Below are 10,101 nucleotides of genomic sequence, written 5' to 3'. Positions count from 1 at the left end.
GGCCAAAGGCAGGCGCTAAACCGCTGAGCCATCCAGGGATCCCCAATTGTGGTCCTTTAGCGGATCATTGCCAAATTGGAGAGACAGACCAGAATACAAACATATACTTTCAGTAAAAGCCTATGGTATGACAGAGAATGCTGGAACTGCTGGCAAGGCATGAGTGGGAAGAGGTGAAAACACAGGGTAGGTGTCCTGGGTGCCAGGCCAAGAAGTTTCTGTGTTGACTGTGCTGTCTAGCCAGGAGTGGAGAAATGTGGACAAATCTATGGCTTTGTCCAACCCCAGATTCAGCTGCCACCTATGTCGCCTCCTGGGCACCAGGCCTGTTGCCTCATTAAGTGTCCTCAATATCTGTCTCACCGAATCCTCACAACAAACCTTGCCGATAGTAACTCATTCCCATTTTGTGGATGAGAAAACTGAGGCCCGCAGTCATCAGATATCCTCCCAAAGGTCACATGGTCAGTACACATGGAACCTGATAAAAAGCAGTCTGGCTAAATCCTCTCCCTAGGTTGTGTTTCCTCTTGTTTTTCCATCTGTCCCTGTCATGACCACATTTGGGATTTGCTCACACCCAGGGCCTCCTCAGAGTCAGTCCCTGGCTGCTTGTGTGTTTCTGGAGCTGAGGGAGCTGGGCGGGTGGCTTTCAGCTGGGGTGGGGACTTTGGGCCTGAGTCAATCAAGGGTCAGGAGGCTCATCACCCTGGAGGGATCCCAGGTATCCCAGCAGCCTGGGGATGTAGGGCTTTGTGTGGGTGAGGAGAGGCTCTTCCTTGTACCCTCAAAATCCCCCTTAAAGATGTCTTTTGCTGCAGTTGCCTGGCTGGAGGCAGGACCTTGGTCTGGGAGCCCAGATACTGGGCTGTAACCGAAGTTGGCTCCTAACACATAGTATGACCCTCAACAGGGCTCTTTCCCTTAGGGTTTTCGGATTTCATTTGTGCAAACAAGAGGAGGTGACAAGCTCTCCAAGCACCACTCACAGCTGTAGCTGAATCCAGCGCCATCTCGGTCTGATCTAGAAGGGCAGATGTGATTCTGGAAGTGCTCCCACACCCTCTCCCAAGACCCCTCCCAAGTCTCTTGGGGCTGCAGCTGGGCCCATCCTACATCTTCTCAGTGGGATGTCCTTTCATTTAGGAAAATAGTTTCCACAGACAGTGGCAGGGGACTGGGAAGGCCATGGGAATGGAAGGGGCAGGAAGGGATGAGATGGGTGTGCCCCAGCTGCCTGCTGGTGAGGTGAATAGCCCCCTTGGGTCAGACAGACCATTAACCAGCTGTTTGACCTTGGGCAGAGCTCTTAACCTTCTTGTACTTAATAATAGTACCTACGGTTGGGGGTTATTAATAGTGAGGATAAAATCGGGTTAAAGGGAGTGTGCCTGTAAAATACTTGGCCCAGAGCCTGGTATGTAGTAAGCACTCAACACTGTGGCCTAGCTGACATGATGACGATGGTGATGATGGCCTCGGGGGCGGGGTGGGGGGAAGAAGGATGACAACAGTCCTGGTGGACAGTATGATACACTATGAGGCTCCCCGCTCCACCCTGCATACCCGTACTTGGCTCTGCACTTCTGGTTTCTTCTCCCTGCCTGCCCTCCCGAGACTCTCCTACCTCAGCCCCACAGGGTGTCTTGGGCTGCTGGGGGCGCTCAAGGCACTGGGCCCCGTGGATCTGAGCCTGGAAGAAGATCTCAGTGCCCTGGACAGAGGTAGGGGGAGCAGCGCTCGCTCCTGGAGGAATTAGTGGAAGGTTTCCTGGGGAGGCAGAGCTTGGCCAGAGGCTGGCTGGAGGAGCAGGGAGGGGCTGGAAGAAGAGAGTAGGATTTCTTCTTCCATTTAAAGGCATAGCAGGCAGATGAAATAACATGTGTGAAAGCAGAGGTGTGAAATGGCATGTGGGGCTCGGGAAACTGCAAGAAGCACAATATGGGAAGAGAGTGAGAGCAAGAGGGAAGGGGGCTGATGAGAGGAACAGAGAGGGTGTTTGGGGCAGATCACGAGGAGCCTTGTGTGCTGATGAAGACATTCAAAATTTATCTTGAAGGCAATGGAAGATTATGCTTTTCATCACAAAACAAACATTCCTGAGGATCGACTCCACCCAGGGTACCTTCAGTGGGCACTGTGGGCGCTCCCACCTGCCTGCGCCTCCCGCCTCCGACCGGAGCATCCATCCCTCTGATGGCAACAGCTCGCAGGCTGGGACTCTCTTCCCTGCCATTGCCTTGGGCCGAAGGGACCCTCCTCATCTAATGTCACTCCCCTTCTTGGGACCAGCCCCCAGCTACTGACTGGTCCAAATGGGGCTCTACCGCCCAGCCCCCATGCCTAACTTTGGCCCAACTGTGAAAATTCATTCCAATGGCAGAGCTCCCCAAGGGGGTGGCTGGGTTCTGGAGGGATCTGCCTCACAGCCCAACTTGTCCTTCTGCCCAGTGCTGCTTCTGTCATTCGCCCACAGGTGTTGATCTTGGGATCCATCCCCAATAAGCCTCCGGTCAGCCCTCACCAGAGCCCGACCCGTGACAGCCATCGCTGAGGGTGTCGATGCCTGAGAATGAAATCCCAGGAGGGGTCAGAGTGCAGAGGCCAGTGAGGAGGCTGTTCTGATTCAGCAGAGGACTGGTGAGGGCAGGGGGTGGGTGGGGGCAGGAAGGAGGAATGGATCTGGGGGACTTAGGGCACACAGAATCGCCAGACAGGGAGAGCCTGGCTATGGAAGCTGCTATGTGGAGCAGCTGGGTAGAGGTGGAGCCAATTCCTGGGCTGGGTTTACCAGGACCCAGTTCAGTCTGGGAGTGGAGAGCATGCCATGCCCAGGAGGCATCCAGATGGGAGTCCAGGAGGCAGGGCAGACTATCCACGATCAGGAGATGGACTGAGGGGCGCCTGGGTGGCTCAGCGCTTGAGCCTCTGCCTTTGGCTCAGGTGTGATCCCGGGGTCCTGGGATCGAGTCCTGCATCAAGCTCCCTTAGGGAGCCTGCTTCTCCCTCTGCCCATGTCTCTGCCTCTCTCTGTGTGTTTCATGAATAAATAAAATCTTAAAAAAAAAAAAAAAAGGAGGTGGGTCTGCGAAGAAGGTGTGGATCTAGGGGTTAGCCAGCACCTGACAGTTTATAAAGCATTTTCTCACACCCATTAGTTTAATATGGCACCAGCCAATTCGAAGGGTCACCTGGGTCCTGGAGATCCTCTGTTGGGCTAGATGTTAACCCTTTAGTTGCTGAATCGTGGTGGGGATGGTGATGTGTTGGGTGGGCGGGGTGACTCAGGGGGTTCTGAGCATGAGCTACTTGGCAACCAGTAAGTTAGAATCTTTGAATGCCAGCTGAATATCTGGTTCCTCATATAATCCTCAGAGGAATCTGCTGAGGCTGATACTATAATCCCTTCTTAAAAAGAGGAAACCAGGGCTCAGTGAGGTGAACAGCTTGCCAGAAATCAGACAGCACCTAGGCAGTAGAGCTGGAGTTGAACCCAGGTCCATCCGAGCCTGTATCCCATGCCTGTAATTGCTGGAGGGGGGATCAGAACCTGAAGCTCTTGGTTCTCTAGCCAGGCTTCTTTTCCCACTGTTCAAATGGCCACTTCCTGTAGTGAATTCCAGAACTTCTGATCATAAGCCAGTATCTCCTTCCAAGAAATGGTGCTGAGAATGTCCAGGCCTGTGGGGGAGGTGGGGTGGAATGGGAAAACCTAGTGCCAGGCGCAAGGGAATTTCCAGACCTGGGGATCCCCCGGCTCTTGGTTCAAAGCCCAGGCGTGTGTGGGAAGGTTTGTGGTCTCTCCAGTGGATAGCGCCTCCCCAGGGACAGAAGGAGACCTGGGTGGCCCAGCTGGGCCTGCCTTGGCTTAGGCCCACCACTTCCAACCTGTTTCCTTCATGGAAATGGGCTACCTGTGAAGCAGTGAGCCTGGTTCCTGAAAATGTTCCTGTCAAGACTGGCTGTTCACTCATTTGTTCATCCATTCATTTAACACTGAACAACTGTTTAGGGAGTACTTCTCACATGCCCTGTCCATCCGGGTCCTGCCTCACCTGGGTCTAGTCTTAACCTGTGTCCAGGCTGGGAGAGAAGTTGTGTGCTTGACAAGCAATGGCAATCCAGTGACACAGACTGGGGAGTGGACAGGGGCTGTCTGTTTGTTCCTGTGTCCCCTGGGCCAGCACACATCAGGCCAGCATAGAGATGCAATCAGGGGCTATTTATTCATGGATAAAGAGGCTGGACCAAAGGGAGGCTTCCTGACTGGTGTGAGGGAAAGCCCTGCAGATGATGAAAGTTGGGGTGGCATCTCTATCCTTGGAGGGTGCCAGCCTCTCTGGCTTCAGAGTCTGACAGCCACCTACTTTGAAGCAGGAGGTTGGACTCAGAGACGAGAGGCCTTCCAAGATCTGGAATCTTCAGTTGTGCTATGGCTCCACGTGGCATCCAGCTGCCAACAGGACACTCTGGCTATTTGCTCAGTTGTGACCCAGAACACACAGAACTGACTCTTTTCCTAAATCCTGCTCAGGGGGGAGGCGGGGAGTGGAGGAGGGGGTTTCTGCCCTCAGTGCTCTGCTCTCCTGTCCCTGAGACCCAAGGACCCAGGCACAGCTGCATAGGGTTGTGTCAGGTTTTTGAAAACATGACCTGGTAAGTTTTTTTTTTTTTCTTTTTTTAAACTTTTTACATTTCCCCGAGAAGATGATTTTAGAAGCCAGTTTCTTAGTCTTCTCCTGTCTCTCAGTCACGATCTCATTTTCACACTCATGGGCCATGGTACTCAGCAGAGAGGACAGGTCTCCCTGTGGCCCCCCACAGAAGAAGTGACTGTGTGAGGAGGGGAAGGAGCCGAGGAGACCAAGCTCTGGGGAGCACCTACTATGTGCCAGGTCTTAGGCAGAGTGCCTTGCATATGATCTTCCTTTTTTTGGCTGAGGAGACTGAGAGATACAGAAATCTATACAAGAGCACACAGTTGAAAACGATTACGCTAAAACTAATAAAAATGATAATTATTGGGTGAAACCATCGTATGAAACACTGACGGTTTCTTTTGTTCAACCTTACACATGTTATTCAGGCACAAAGCAGTATGTTCTATGTTCTTGGGGGAATTCTCTGCAAGGAGGAGTTATTCTTCTGATTTCAAAGCTGAGGACGTTGAGGTCGAGAGAGATCAGGTGACTTGCCAACATCTCCCAGCAAGCCAGCAGTGGGACAAGGCCTTGAACTTGGGTCAGTTTCCAAAGCCCCTCAATCCCCTGGCCTCAAGCCATGACCTGCTTTGTCTCCTTTCCTGAAACTCTTGCTGATTCAGGAGATGGAAAGACACTGGCCTGGTAGTTGGAAAAGCAGGTTGGAACAAGCTCTGCCCCAAAGTGGTGGGTGGCCTTGGGCAGGTCCCTACACTCTCTGGGACTCTCTGTTCACATCTGTAAAAGTGGATTTTAGTTCATCCATTTCCCACGGTGACCCCCTCTGGGTGAGTGCTATGTGCTTGGAAGGCTGGGACCTCATTTGTGTCCCCAGTGCCTGGGGGGCCCTTCATTCAGAGGGGGCCTCAGTGAACTTTCACTGACCATGGGGGCCACAGGGAGTGTGTGCACAGCTGTGCTGGGACCTTGGGTCTCAGGGTCCCAGGTACCAGCTTGAGCAGCAGAGAGTTCAGGTCTGTTCATCGTGGAGTGCTAGGCTGCACCGCTGGTGACAGGGCCATTCCTCCCTGTCCAGGCCTCTAAAGAGGGAGATTCTGGGGACTCCTCTCAGCCTCACTGAGGGGCTTATAGTCTGAGATGCCCCTTACCAGAATGGCCTGTGGCTCTTGAACTTTACTGGGCTTCCTGAAAGGGGGGTGTTGGGGGTGGGAAGTTTGCTAATGGGCTGCAGTGTCAGAGCTGAGCTCCTACAGTCACTCATGTCACCAAGTATTCAGCTCTGCCCCCCACTCCCACTCTAGAGAAAGAGGAGCGAGACCATGGGAACGCCTAGCAGGAGATAGACAGAGCTGTCTGTCTGCCCGCCTCAGATACCCACCCACCCAGCTCAGGGAGAAGGGTGAGAACACCAGTGCTTTCCACAGCCAGACTCAGAGGAGGGAGGGAAGTCTGGCAGCCCCCCAGGAAAGAACTCAGATGTTTTACACCACAACCTGGCTTGACCTCACTCATGAACTTCAGGTGGCTTGAGTTGAGAGAGGCAGGGTGGGCCTTTATCTTACCATCTGACTGGCCAGCCATAGTAGCAGTGGTGACCATTTATTGAGCACTTACTGTGTGCCAAGCAAGATGCTTAACTCTTTGCATTTATTATCACATTTGATCCTCACGACAGCTCTGTAAGTTACTATTTTTATTCCCATATTACAGCTGAGAAAACAAAATCTTAGAGACATTATATAACTTGTTCAAGTTCACACATCTAATAAGTAGTAGAGCTAGTATACAAATCCAGGCTGTAAGACTTAGACTCTTAACCACTCCATTATGCTAGTTCTATCCATCCATCCATCTGTCCGTCCATCCGTCGATCCATCCATCCATCCATCCAACCAGTTACCCGTTTGTATCAGATAGAGTCCCAGTTGAAAACAGTTTTACATTTAAAGTAGGAGAGTTCAAGGTAGGTTTAATAAAGGTTCAAGGAAAAAAAAAATAAAAAAAATAAAGGTTCAAGGTAGGTTTATTTATTAAGATGAGGAGGTATGGTGTGAAGGGAAACCACACAGGATTTTTCAGTGTCCTAGAGTTAGGAACAGCAAGGTTGATATTACCCAGAACCTGAAGGAATGAGGAGAGGAAGATATTAATGGAACCTGAGGATAGAGGACCTGACAGGAGCAGTTCTCCTTGTCAAGAGATCTGTCAGTCTGAGACACCACACAGAGAGAGGGCTTGAGAAATAAGTACCCCAGCTTCTTCCTTTCTCCTCTCTCCCTTTCTGTCTTCTGCTGGTCTTCCCTTTGGCTGCTCCAACCAGAAACCAAAGGGCACGGTGGCCGGTTGATGCAGTCCCTTCAGGTCAGCCTCCGGGACACAGAGCAGGTGTGGACAGTTGGTGAACAGAGCTGGAGAAACAAAGGAAAACAGGCAGCACACCAAACGTCCATTCACCCTAACGTCTCTTCTGGCACTGTGCTAGGTCACATGTGCTCTGTTGTTGGTATGAGGATATTATTCTAGGCACAATAGATATGGTTCATTCATTCATTCATTCATTCATTCATCAAGTACCCTTTTTTTTTTATTATTTTATTTTTTTCTGCTTTCCTACCTTGTTAGAAGCAAAAACCTTTCTCTCAGCATTCCGGCTGTTCTCTCTTTAAATCTCAGGTGAATTCGTAGGTGTTCAGGATGGTTTGAAAGTTATCTAGGTAAGTTGGTGGGGCCAGGTGAGTTGAGGACCCTACTCCTCCACCATCTTGCCCTGCCTCCTCACATCAAGTACCCTTGTGGCCTCTGTGAGAAGCTCTATTCTGCACGCTGGGGACCCAGGGAGAGGTGGGATCCAATTCTGCCTTTGAATTGCTCGCAAACCATTGATAGATCAACCTGAGATGTGCTTTGGGCTGCCTGCTTCCTTGTGTGGGTCTGGGGAGTTAGGGTTGGGGAGTCAGATGAGATGGAAGCAGTCCAACCATCAGAAAATCTATCCGCTGAATTTGACCAATTATTCTTAAGATTATGCCTTTTGGGAGTAGGAGCTGTAGTCAGGGGATGAGGGCCCAGCCTAGGGACAAGGCTCGGTGCCTTGGTCTCATTAACATCATTATGTTATGATGAGGACACAAAGCCCCAGTCATGTGGGAACGAGTCTCAAGCCTGGAACTTCCATGGCTCCTGCAATGTGTGGGGAGGTAGAAGAGTCCTCTCTTACCAAAAGACCTGGCTTCCACTGCAGCATAGCTCTGTGCCTTTGAAGGAGTCCCTGTTTCCACCCTGGACCTGCCTCCTCAGCTGTACAGAGGCTGCCAGGATCTGTAGTTCTGAGGTTTGGTGTATGTGGGAGGAGGCCACAGCTGCGACCTTCCCTGTGCTGTTCCCAGAGCTCTCACCAGGGGAGTCCCAGGTGAGTGCCTCTGGGCTTCTGTTTTTCTTCAGGAGCTTGAAGTTGCTGCTTTAATTTCCTGCACTCAATTACCACCCCTCCTCCTGGGCCTGATTTAATTACTGTGCCAAACCCCTTGGAGGGATACTCAGACTAGCTGTGAGGTTAACGGTGCCAGCTATGCTGACCCAAGGTTGCCTGGGCATGCTGGGGGCAGCTGAGAGCCCTGGATATGTGGGGGGTGGGTTGTGAGGGGTCTGCCTCTCCATGCCCTTTTACCTCCTAACACCTCAGTGTGTCTGATGCAGAGATGCTTGATGATCACACAGTGGTGTATTCTCAGCCCTGGGGCCTCTGGCCTGACAGGGATGAAGAGAGTTTGTCTCCGACTTCCAACTCTGGTCTTCTTTGCTCAGTCTATTTAGTGGGCTTCCAAAATAATTTCTTACAAGACTAAATCTATATACCTGCATCTATATACCTATATTTCAGTCTTTGTGATATGGATGAGCCTTGAGAGCACAAGGCCCAGGCAGGAGTCCCTTTTGCCCAGATCTAAGATGGGTCTGATCAGATGGGAATGTGTGCTCTTCTATGGATGCCAGTGGAGACAGAGGCTGGTGGCCAGGGCCACCAGTGGGAATGAGGGGATAGTAAGGGTTTGCTATCATGGAATGTAAGGGACCAAGGGTGGGTGGTTCTTGCCATTGCCCTGGCACTATACACCGTGCCTACCTCAGAACTCTAGCACCCCAGGGCCCTGAATTATCTGAGAGGACCTTCACCTGACTTGAGTTATATCCAGCAGCAGGAGAAGTTAAGCATGGAGGTCACACTCTTGCACTCCAGGAGGACAGCTGAGTCAGCCCATCCGTCTCTCCAACCTGAGCCTATGTCATAGCTCTCCAAGGTCAGCGCCCCCAAGTTACTGTGTTGTAAGGAGCACTAAATTCCCTCCCACATGAAAGCAACACTCCCTTTTTGGAGTGGGGGTACTGACACAGAACCCCCTTTATGTAGGACCATGACATCTCTCTGGTCACAGAATTCTGCATCTTGCCCACCGGCTGCTGATGGCACCCTCCACTCAGTTGGCAGCAGGTGACTCCTCAGAGTATACACTTTTGGCTATGAGTGTGTGTGTGACCGTAGGCTTGACTGTGACTATAAGTGTGAGTGACCAGAACCAGATGGGCTGTTGACTCTGTCCTTCATGTTCAGCTCAAGTTTCTCTTCACTACCACTCTGGTAGGTTGGATTATTATCCTCACTTTATAGCGAAAGCAGACTTTCCAAGAGGGAGAATGACTTGCCTAAGGTCATGCAGCCAATAAAAAACTCCACCTTATCACAGTGGCCCTTTTGTTCTGTAATGCACAGCAGAATTCCTGCTTCAGGAAGTGGAGAGGAAAGGGGTAGGTCTCGGCTTTCCCAGAGGATAGAGCGGGTGGTCAACATGATTCTGAGATTCAAAGAGCCTGGATGGGGAGACTGACTAGGTGGGGCTTTGGAGTTCAGTACCCAGAGGCCCCCTAGAGGCTGCAGGGAGGGAGTTCAGTACCCAAAGCCTAGAGGCTTTGGAGTCCGTGTGTGCAGCCTCCTGGCCAGTACTCTTGGGCAGGTCATTTCACTTCCCCAGATCTGTTCTCTTGCCTGTAAAGTGGCGATAATGATATGCTCCACTCTCTTCAGCAGATTCTCTTGAGAGTTGAAAGACAGGCTGTGAGGGAAGCACTTAGCTTGGGGTCCTGGCTCAGTGCTCACCTGTGGCTGTCATCATTAGTGCTGGGAGGGAGGTCTCCTGGGGTTGGTTGGCATGAGTGCCACACCTGGGGAAGGGAAATGGCAAGGTGTCCCCAGGAAGGAGAGGACCTGGGCAGTGACCCAGGTTGCTTTGTATCAGGAACAATGCATGGGGAATTCTTTGTTCTTTCTTATCTCAAGAAGCCATTCCCATTTCTATACCCTCTAGTAAACTTTAAGCTTCAGATAAACAGCTGAGCTGGTGAGAGAATTGCCTGGCTTTTCAGGCTTAACCCCTTGGCATCATCA

Source organism: Canis lupus, chromosome 23 (genome assembly GCF_048164855.1).
Source record: "Canis lupus baileyi chromosome 23, mCanLup2.hap1, whole genome shotgun sequence".
Lineage (NCBI taxonomy): Eukaryota > Metazoa > Chordata > Mammalia > Carnivora > Canidae > Canis > Canis lupus.
The sequence above is the reverse complement of the archived record's forward strand: the minus strand, read 5'-3'. Positions refer to the sequence as shown.